The sequence below is a fragment of the Zalophus californianus genome, chromosome X (assembly GCF_009762305.2).
Source record: "Zalophus californianus isolate mZalCal1 chromosome X, mZalCal1.pri.v2, whole genome shotgun sequence".
NCBI lineage: Eukaryota > Metazoa > Chordata > Mammalia > Carnivora > Otariidae > Zalophus > Zalophus californianus.
The window spans coordinates 7,925,690-7,936,227 of NC_045612.1; the positions used below are offsets into that span (position 1 = coordinate 7,925,690).

At 43.8% G+C, this 10,538-nt stretch overlaps 1 pseudogene; it reads left to right on the forward strand.

Moving 5' to 3' along the window:
- Positions 1-4,732: 4,732 nt before the first annotated feature.
- LOC113931065 lies at positions 4,733-5,728 on the forward strand (annotated as a pseudogene).
- The last annotated feature ends 4,810 nt before the right edge of the window (positions 5,729-10,538 follow it).

A 10,538-nucleotide genomic window follows, 5' to 3' on the forward strand; every position in this document is an offset into this window, starting at 1 on the left:
ACTTGCGTGACCTCTCCTTGGGCCTGCAGAACAAACCTGCAGCTAGGTATTTTCACCCTGCCTTTTATAGATGACAAAACGGAGCCTCTTAAATTATGTCAATAATCGTAACAGATAAAACAGCTTTTCCAGCCTAAAATGTTATTTTCCATGTCGCAACATTCAAGCTAATTAATCATATTTCAAAGGTAGCTATGAGAACCCTTGAGCACAATGATTCAACAATGAGTTATATAGATTCCACGATGAAATCAACTAATGAGGATCCATGCTGTTCCCCTGCACTGAGCATGCCTTCTGCGTTATTCCAGTCGTGAGAACGGACTCCAAACACCCCATGTGGAGGCAAAGGCTTGTTCAACTGATTCGGAGGACAAGTTATAGGACAGGGCTTTTTGATTCCTCTGAAATAAGGGGATAAAGGAAGATAATGCCCTGCATCTGCCAACCTTCCCAGCATACCTATTTGTTCTCAACTGTGTTAGCACAAAAGGTGCCCAGCAGAGCAAATGAGTGGCCATTGAAATCCATCCCCAGTGCTGCTCACCAGGTCTGGCACAATGACACGGAGCTACTCTGGGAGCATTTTTCTGCCAATCCGCCCAAGGGCACTGTATAGTGCCCAAGCTCTGTGCCCCTGGCACTGCTAAGCCCAGGAAGGGTGGCTTTTTACTGATTCAAGGTACCCTTGCAAAGGCACCCTATCGTCTAGGGGCTCCCCTCTCCTTTCAAAGGCACATGCTTTTTTGGTTTTGTGTTTTGATCTTTTTTCCCCAAAGGCACACCTTAATCCCAGAGTAAAAGCGACTCCTGTGCCAGGAAAAAAATAAGAACACCTGTGTATAGTCTGTCCCTGTCAGCTCTCCCCAAAAGAAGATTTTCAATACAAGAGACTGATTTTTTGGAGCCACCAAAATCACAGAAACCTAACTGCAGAGACGAAGGCAGTCCTTGGCTTCTGGCACCTCAGAAAAAGCTACCCAACATGGGCCTGGGTAAAAGGGGACAGGGCCTCTGAGATGATGGCCTGCTCCTCTTTGTGCAAGGCTCTGCGAGACGGCTCTTGATCCTACCCACCTAGCACATCATAAGCTCTGCGCCTGGCCTCTGCTAAGGAATTTTGGGTCTGGTGGGGCTGGGAAAGGCAAAAAGAAACCTTGGGGAAATAGAGGTAGCCCTCCAGACCCAGACTCTCTAGAAGGAACACCAAAGGATCAGTTATTGGCATGGTATTGGTCTTTCATAATCAGCCCTTCTCCACCCTAATAATGGCTTTCATAGACATTTGCTCAGGATTGACTTTAAAAATATATACCTAGAGGTGATTCTCATCCATTGTTATGGACTGCATATTTGTCTCCCTCCCCCCCCAGATTTCATATGTTTAACTCCTAACTTCCAACGTGTTGATATCGGGAACTGGGGCCTTCTGGAAGTAATTAGTTCACGAGTATAGAGCCTTCATGATAGGACCAGTGCCTTCATGAGAAGAGCTTGCTTCCTCTATGTTCTCCGCCACATGAGGATACAAGAAGAAAATGGCCATCTGCAAACCAAGAAGGAGGCCTTTACAAGACACTGGGTCTCCCATCACCTTGATCTTGGACTTCCTAGCCTCCAGAAACATGAGAAATCATGTGTTGCTTAAACTGCCCACTCTGCTGTAATGGGTTACAGCAGCTGGAACTAAGACACCCACCTTCTGATATACTCTATGTGAGAGAGAACATGTAACCAGGACGTTGAATATTACACCTAACTGCAGTAGGACTTTGGGAATGTGGTACTTAGGCAATGGGCAAGAAAGGTTTAACATAGCAGGCTTGAAACTGCTCTCTTTGGGCTGCTTGCAGCATCTGCCATTGGCTGGACCTAAACTGTTTGTATAAACACTATGGTTGAGGCTGAACATCTGCTTTCCTTCTGGGAGTCTGGAATTCTTGTACATGCGAGGCAAAGGGTGACTACAGTACTAGCCTGTTACAAACTGTGAATACTGAGTCTCTAATGAGCTTCCCTGGTAGACAGTACTTTACATGTTGTGTGTTGTCACAATTTCACGCTGGAGAAATTACATGCATCCTCTGTGACTCCACTGGGAGAGAACCCTTGCCAACCTGTGCCAGCTTTCCTCCAGACTTGGCACCCGTGCTACTTTTCCCTTTGCTTGGTATCTTTTCACTGTAGTAAGTCATAGCTGTGAGTAAGAATATATGCTGAGTCCTGTGAGTCATCTTACTAAATCATTGCACTTGGGCGTGCTCTTGGGGACCCTCGACATAGGTGAACACCAAGTGTCACAGGAGGAACAGAAAGAAAGAAACAAAGAGGTGAGATCTGCTTACCTAACCAACCAAATGTTAAAAAAAAAAAAAAAAGACCTTCAGGGGCACCTGGCTGGCTCAGGTGGTGGAGTATGTAACTCTTGATCTCAGGGTTGTAAGTTTGAGTCCCACGTTGGGGGTGGACGTTACTTAAAAATAAAATATTTTTTAAAATACCTTCAAACCACTGAATACATGTTAATTTCTATCTTGTTTATTCCTCAGATGTTTAGAGGTAGCTTACAATAAGAATATGAACAATAATACGGCAGGATCTCATTATGTAAAAATACACATATGGGCATTGGGAAAAAGACTGGAAAGAATACATCAAAACATTAACAGTTGTTTTCTCCAGATGAAGTGATAGAATGCTAATGCTTCATTTTTTTTTCTTCCTGGGCCTAACTGTATTTTCCACATTTTCCACAATGAGCACATATTGCTTTTATAATGAGACTAAAAAAAGATTACATAAAAGTGAATGTTAAACATAATCAAGAATAGGAAAATCAGGCAAAATACACAAAAATGCAGGACGCCATGACTCAGAGAAAAACATTGGAAATAGATGTAGAGACTGTAACGAGCACTAAAACTTTTAACATTTCTGCCTCAAATTTGACTCTGAGTTTCCTGACAGTGAAGGCAAAATAGAAACCCAGTTCAGTCACCAAGAAAGCATAGTATTTCTATCACTATATATCAAATTAGCACAAACCCAGAGGCTTAAAACAATATCTGTTTATTAGCTCACAGTTCTGCAGGTCAGAAGTCCAGCTGTGTTCTTGCTGGCAGAAGTTCATTCCTTGTCCTTGTTGGACTAAGATCTCATTTTCCTTGCTAAGTGGACTCCTCCGTCTTTTTTTTTTTTTTTTAAGATTTTATTTATTTGACAGAGAGACACACAGCGAGAGAGGGAACACAAGCAGGGGGAGTGTCAGAGGGAGAAGCAGGCCTCCCGCTGAGCAGAGAGCCCGATGAGCCAGCAAGCAATAGTGTATCAAATCTGTCTTTTTTCAAATCTCTGACTTCTCTGTCTCTGACTTTAGATTTAAAGGGCTCCTGTGATTAGGTCAGGACCACTCAGAGATTTTACCCGTGTTAAAATCAGCTGTTGATAGAACAAAACTCACAGGAAGGAAATCTATCATCACAATCTCTGGGTTATGCCAGAAGTGTAAATACACCACGAGGGTGTGGGGAATCTTGGGGACAAATTTAGAGTTCTGCCTTCACATAGCATGTATAATTTTGTGTGTTTTGGAAAAGATGGAATTTAACTACTTTGCATACATACATATGGTCTCTCCCCTCATTTCTGAGCCCAGAGATAGTCGCAGGGAAATGCAGATAGTAACTTGTGTGAACACCCAACACATTCAAATGCTCCTTTTTAATTCTAATGTTTATCTTAAGGAAATACACCAAAAGCAAGCTGCAAAAGAGGGAGAAATTGGCTCAAGACGGTGGGAAGGACAGGTGCTCTGGGGCAGAATGGAAGGTGATTGACAGTGGAGGCAGCCACAGGTTGGGGAAATGAAAACTTAATCGAGTCTGAAACCAGAATTTGTAGTGTTTGCCTCTACCTGGTCCTGTAGACTCGGCTAAGTCCCTTTCGTCCCCCAAAGAGGCCTAGCTTTCTTGTCCTTCCTTCCCCCCCCCCCGTTTTTTTTTTTTTTTTTGTATAAAGAACAGTCTGAATGATAGATCCAAGTGAGGTCTCAGCTTCCTACTTTGGACTACTGGATAGAAGCTAAGGGCAACTGTGCCTTGTTTTTCAAAGCGCGATTCAGGGACCAGCAGCATTGGCGTCACTTAGGAGCTGCTTAGAAAGTTTCAGGGGCGCCCGGGCAGCTCAGTCAGTTGGGCGTCTGATGCTTGGTTTCCACTCAGGTCATGATCTCAGGGTCCTAGGATGGGGACCCATGTCAGGCTTCGTGCTCAGTGTGGAGGCTGCTGGAGATTCTCTCTCTCCCCCTCTCCCTCTGCTCCTCCCCCTTCTCTCTTCCTCTCTCTCTCTCTCTCTCAAATAAATAAAATCTTAAAAAAAAAGAAATAAAGTTTAAGGCCCCCCGACTTCTAAATCAGAACCTGCTTTGCAACCAGATCACTGCATGAGTCCTGATAGCTTGAGAAGTGCCACATCAGAGCCTTGCAGCTCCGTTTGTGAACTCTGCTGCCCAGACCCACTGAAGTCCTGAGGGCCTGGAACCAGTAGCCCTGTGGTCTGCTCCAGCCCTCACTTCTGCCTTCTCAAAAATGAAAAGCACTGCTGACAAGGAACTGGGGGTTGTGGCTGTAAGTTCAGTTTACTTCAAGAAGCTGCAGGCAAGGCTCTCTGCTCCTCCCTGTTTGACAGACAGCCACATCCTCTGGTGCAGTCCCAGCCACGTCCCTGAGACAGGATGGTGAAGGTCAGAGTACATGGATCTGTCAGTACTGGGCACCTGGTCACCAGGGCTGCTTTTAACTCTGGCAAAGTGGATATTGTCGCCATCAGTGACCCCTTTATTGACCTCAACTACATGGTCTACATGTTCCAGTATGACTCCACCCTTAGCAAATTCAATGGCACAGTCAAGGCTGAGAACGGGAAATGGAAAGCCCATCTCCATCTTCCAGAAGTGAGATCCTGCCAACACCAAATGGGGTGAGGCTGGTGCTGAGTATGTTCTGGAGTCCACTACGGTCTTCACCACCATGGAGAAGTCTGGGGCTCACTTGAAGGGTGGGGTCAAGGGGGTCGTTATCTCTGCCCCTTCTGCTGATGCCCCCATGTTTGTGATGGGTGTGAACCATGAGAAGTATGCCAATTCCCTCGAGATTGTCAGCAATGCCTCCTGCACTACCAACTGTTTGGCTGCTCTCCAAGGTCATCCATGACAACTTCAGCATCATGGAGGGACTCATGACCACAGTCCATGACATCACTGCCACCTAGAATACCATGGATGGCCCTTCTGGGAAGCTGTGGCATGATGGCTGAGGGGCTGCCCAGAACATCATCCAGGGACCTACTGGTGGAGACAAGATTATAAGCAAGGTCATCCCTGAGCTGAAGGGAAGCTCACTGGCATGGCCTTCTCTCTCCCCACCCACAACTTGTCAGTCATGGATCTGACCTGCCACTGGGAGAAACCTGCCAAATGCAATGATATCGATGATATCGAAAAGGTGGTGAGGCATGCATCAGAGGGCCCCCCTCAAGTGCATCCTGGGCTACACTGAGGAACAGGTTGTGTCCCGTGACTTTAAAAGTGACAGTCACTCTCACCTTCGGTGCTGGGGCTGGCATTGCCCTCAATGACCACTTTGTCAAGCTCATTTTCTGGTATGACAATGAATTTGGCTATAGTAACCAGGTGGTGGACCTTGTGGTCCACATGGCCTCCAAGGAATAAGAGTCCCCTGGAGCCCTAGCCCCAGTGAGAGCAAAAGGAAGAGAGAGGACCTCAGCTGCTGGGGAGTCCTTGCCCCAGCTGATCATCCCCCAACTCACTGAGAATCTCCCAACCTCTACACAGTTTCCATCCCAGACCCCCTAAAGAAGGGGAGGGGCTTGGGGAGCCCTACCTTGTCATGTACCACCAATAAAGTATACTGTACCCAGCCAAAAAAAGAGAGAGAGAGAGAGAGAAGGTATAGGCAAGCTGATCCTACAATTCACATGGAAATGCAAAGGACCCAGGGTCACCAAAAAAGAGCAAAGTTGGAAGACTCAAACTTCCCAATTTCAAAACTTGCCACGAAACTATAGTAATCAAGAAGATCATCCTATGGGGAAGGAAATAGTCTTTTCAAGAAACAAACTGAGGGTTCTAGAGGGGAGGGGGGTGGGGGATGGGTTAACCTGGTGATGGGTATTAAAGAGGGCACGTTCTGCATGGAGCACTGGGTGTTATACGCAAACAATAAATCATGGAACACTGCATCAAAAACTAATGATGTAATGTATGGTGATTAACATCACATAATAAAATAAAATAAAATAAAAATCACATAAAAGAAAAAAAAGAAATGACACAGGAACAATTAGATATCCATATGCAAGAGAATGGATTTGGTCCCCTACCTCACACGATAATCAAAAATTAATTAAAGATAGACCAAGAACTGGGGCACCTGCCTGGCTCAGTGGGTAGAGATGCAACTCTTGATCTCAGGGTCATGAGTTCAAGCCCCACGTTGGTCTTAGAGCCTACTTGATTAAAAAAAAAGGATCAAAAACGTAAATGTAAGAGCTAAAATTATAAAACTCTTAGACATAAACATAGGGGTAAATCTGAATGACTTTGGATTTGGCAATGGTTTCCTGAATTTGACACCAAAATCACAGACAACAAAAGAAAAATTAGATACATTAGATTTGATAAAATTAAAAACTTTTGTGCACTGAAGGGATGCCTGGGTGACTCTATCGGTTTAGTGTCTTGCCTTCGGCTCAGGTCATGACCCCAGGGTCCTGGGATCGAGTCCCGCATCGGGCTCCTTGCTCAGTGGGGAGCCTGCTTCTCCCTCTGCTTATGCTCTCTCTCTCTCAAATAAATAAATAAAATCTTAAAAAATAAAAATAAATAAAAACTTTTGTGCATTGAAGAACACTAGCAAGCGAGTGAAAAGACAACCCACAAATGGGAGAAATATTTGCAACTCATATATGTGATAGGAGGTTAATAGCCAGAATATATAAAAAACTCCTATAACTAGGGGCACCTGGGTGGCTCAGTTGGTTAATCAACTGCCTTCAGCTCAGATCATGATCCTGGAGTCCCAGGATCGAGTCCCGCATCAGGCTCCCTGCTAGGCAGGGAGCCTGCTTCTCCCTCCGATCCTCCTCCTTCTCATGCTCTCTGTCTCTCATTCTTTCTCTCTCAAATAAATAAATAAAATCTAAAAACAAAACAACAACAAAAAAACTCCTATAACTCATCAACAAAAAGGTAAACAACCCAATTAGAACTTGGGCAAAGGATCTGAGTGGACATTGCTCCGAAGAAGGTATGGAAATGGCCAATAAGCCAAAGAAAACACCTACCAGGACAGTTAATAAAAAAAAAGAAACTGGAAAATAACAAGTACTGGCAAAGATGAGGAGAAACTGGAACCCTCATACATTGCTGGTGAGAATGTAAAATGGTGCAGCCCATGTGGAAAATAGTTTGGCAGCTCAATCAAAATGTTAGACATACAATTATGATATGACCCAGCAAAGAAACTCCCAGATATATACCCAAGATAACAGAAAATATATTTTCATGCAAAAACACGTTCACAAATGTTCATAGCAGCATTATCCATGATAGCCAACAAAAATGAAAACACCACAGATGTCCATCAATGGATGAAAGGATAAACAAAAATGGTGGATCTACAGAATGGAATATTATTCAGCCATAATAAGGAGTGAACTACTGATACATGCTGCAGCATAGATGAACCTTGAAAACATTATGCTAAGTGAAATAAGTCAGAAACAAAAGGATAATATTAATTCCATTTGTATGAAATATCCAGAAAAGCAAATCCATACAGACAGAAAGCTTAAGAATGGTTGCCAGGTAATAGAGAAAGTAGAGACGGGGGATTAAGAACTGGGATTGAGGGGCACGTGGGCGGCTCAGTCGGTGAAGTGTCTGCCTTCGGCTCAGGTCATGGTCCCGGGGTCCCGGGATCCAGCCCCACACTGGGCTCCCTGCTCAGCAGGGAGTCTGCTTCTCCCTCTGCCCCTCACCCCACTCGTGCTCTCTCTCTCACCCTCTCTCTCTCAAATAATTAAATAAAATCTTTTAAAAAAGAATAAGGATTGACTGCTAATTGGTACAGGTTTTCTTGGGGCGGTGGGGTTGTAGGAAGTTCTAGAATTAGACAGTAGTGATGGTTATATGACGTAGGAAATATACTGAACACCACTGACTTGGACACTTCAAAATGGGAAATTTAATGGTATGTGAACTATACCTCAATAATAATAAATATATATAAAAAAATAAGCTACAGGGGCATCTGGGTGGCTCAGGCAGTCAGGCAACCAACTGTTGATTTCAGCTCAGGTCGTGGTCTCAGTGTTGTGGCATCAAGCCCCAAGTCAGACTCCACACTGGGCGTGGAGCCTCCTTATGATTCTCTCTCTCCCTCTCCATCTGACCCCCCACCCTCTCTCTCTAGTAAAAAAACAAACAAACAAACAAAAAACAAAAAAGAATGGGGCACCTGGGTGGCTCAGTCGGTTAAGCATCCAACCCTTGGTGTCAGCTCAGGTCATGATCTCATGGTCATGAGGTCAAGTCCCACCTGTGGCTCCATGCTCAGCATGGAGTCTGCTTAAGATTCTCTCTCTCCCTCTGCCTCCCCACCCCCGCTCTCTCTCTCTCTCTAAAATAAATAAATAAATAAATATTTTTAAAAAGCTACAGAGTCCATTTCCAGATTCTGGTCCTTTGACCTTAGGTATCAAGAGGTCAAGATAAAACCTCCCCTCACTACACACTGAGGGAGGAGGTAGATACCATTTAATTAATTTAGGAGAAATGAAATTAAATCACAACATGAAGTGAGGTGATGAAATGTCTCCCCACTCAGAGGGAATATATCAACTGTAAAATTGAAACTTTTTCTTCTTTAGGGGTAGAAGTGAATAGCAAATACTGCTTCTCTCAATTAAAGTGTCAGCTGGTTTCTTCCTTAGGAAAGGAGTTCAATCATCTAGTTGTTGCGTTTCCAAGCTAGGTGAAAAAAATTTCTTTTTCTCTCCCCACTGAATGAACTGTTTTTAAACTTCTGTTGGTGATGAATTATTTCATGGTCCTCTGCAAAAATCCTAAAAGCTGGTGGTGTCAAGGAAATGTGCTCTGGGGCACTCTCAGTCAGATGTTCTGCCAAAGAACCTGTAATGGTGGAGGGAGGGGTTTTCTTTTCCTTTGTGGCCAATATGGTAAGTCTCAGCTTTTTCGAAAAGCATTTTATGATATTTCAGGTGAGGATGAGACTTCTCTCTTCCTGGCACACTTATACTCCTCTTTGCCTAGATAACTGCTTCTCATCTTATGTCTCAGCTTAGATATCAGCTCCTTTAGGCAGCCACCCCGAACACCTACAACAGGCGAGGAGCTTGGAGGATGTGTCTGATATTTCAGATTACATTTTCTATTTTTTGCATAAGAAATTACTTCACATTTAGCAGCTTAAAGCAATACATGTTTATCACCTCACAGTTTCCATGGGTCAGCAGTCTGAACTACATCTTTTGCTCAGGGGCTCATAGGGCTGCGGTTATGTGTGTCCACTAGGCGGTATGCTAATCTGGAGCTTGGGGTTCTCTTCCAAACTCATTTAGGTTGTTAGCAGAATTTACTTCCTTGCTGGAGTAGGACAGAGGACCTTGGCTCCTAGTGGTTTCCCCCCTCTGTAGGCAGTTTATAACCTGCTGGTTGGTTTCTTCGAGGGTAGAAGAGAACATCTCTGCTCTTTGGAGACTCTGACTTTAAGGAAGGCCTAGCTCCTTTTTGAAAGGGCTCACCTGATTAGGTCAGGCCCACCAAGTATATTCTCCCTTTTGAGTGACTTATTATCAACAGATTAGGGACCTTACTTACATCTGAAAAATCCTTTCATCTTTGTCATATAACATAATCACAAGAGTGATGTCACATCATTTTCACAGGCCCTGCCCACACTCAAGGGGAGAAAATGACAGAGCGAGTGCATATCAGGAGCAGGAACTTGGGGACCGTTTTGCAATTCAGCATATTACAGACCCCTGAATTTTACTTTAAGGGACCACACTTCCCCCCTCAGTTCAGCTTTGGGTGGGGCTTACCCCAATCCCCACCATACCCTAACTGATTTTGTAGAAAATTCAATAATGAGATGTTCTTTGTCCAATATTAGGCAGATCATGTATTATTTTATTCTCTGTAATTATTTGTTTTTATGTTTACAACCTTGCACCATACCAGAATATAAGTACCATGAAAGCGGGGACCTTATAGATCTTGTTCTATTTTCCGTCCTCTGAACCTAGATGACTCTTTGATATATATTAGGGGATAATTGTATACAAATATACATATGTGTGCATGTATTTGGTATGCATTAGGAAACATTTGCTAAATGGGCTTTCTCCATTTTCATAATAGAAAGGTAGCTTGAAATTAGCCATAGAATTGTCCTTGAATTATACAGCTAGCAAATGTCTTTGAAGCTGAGAAAATC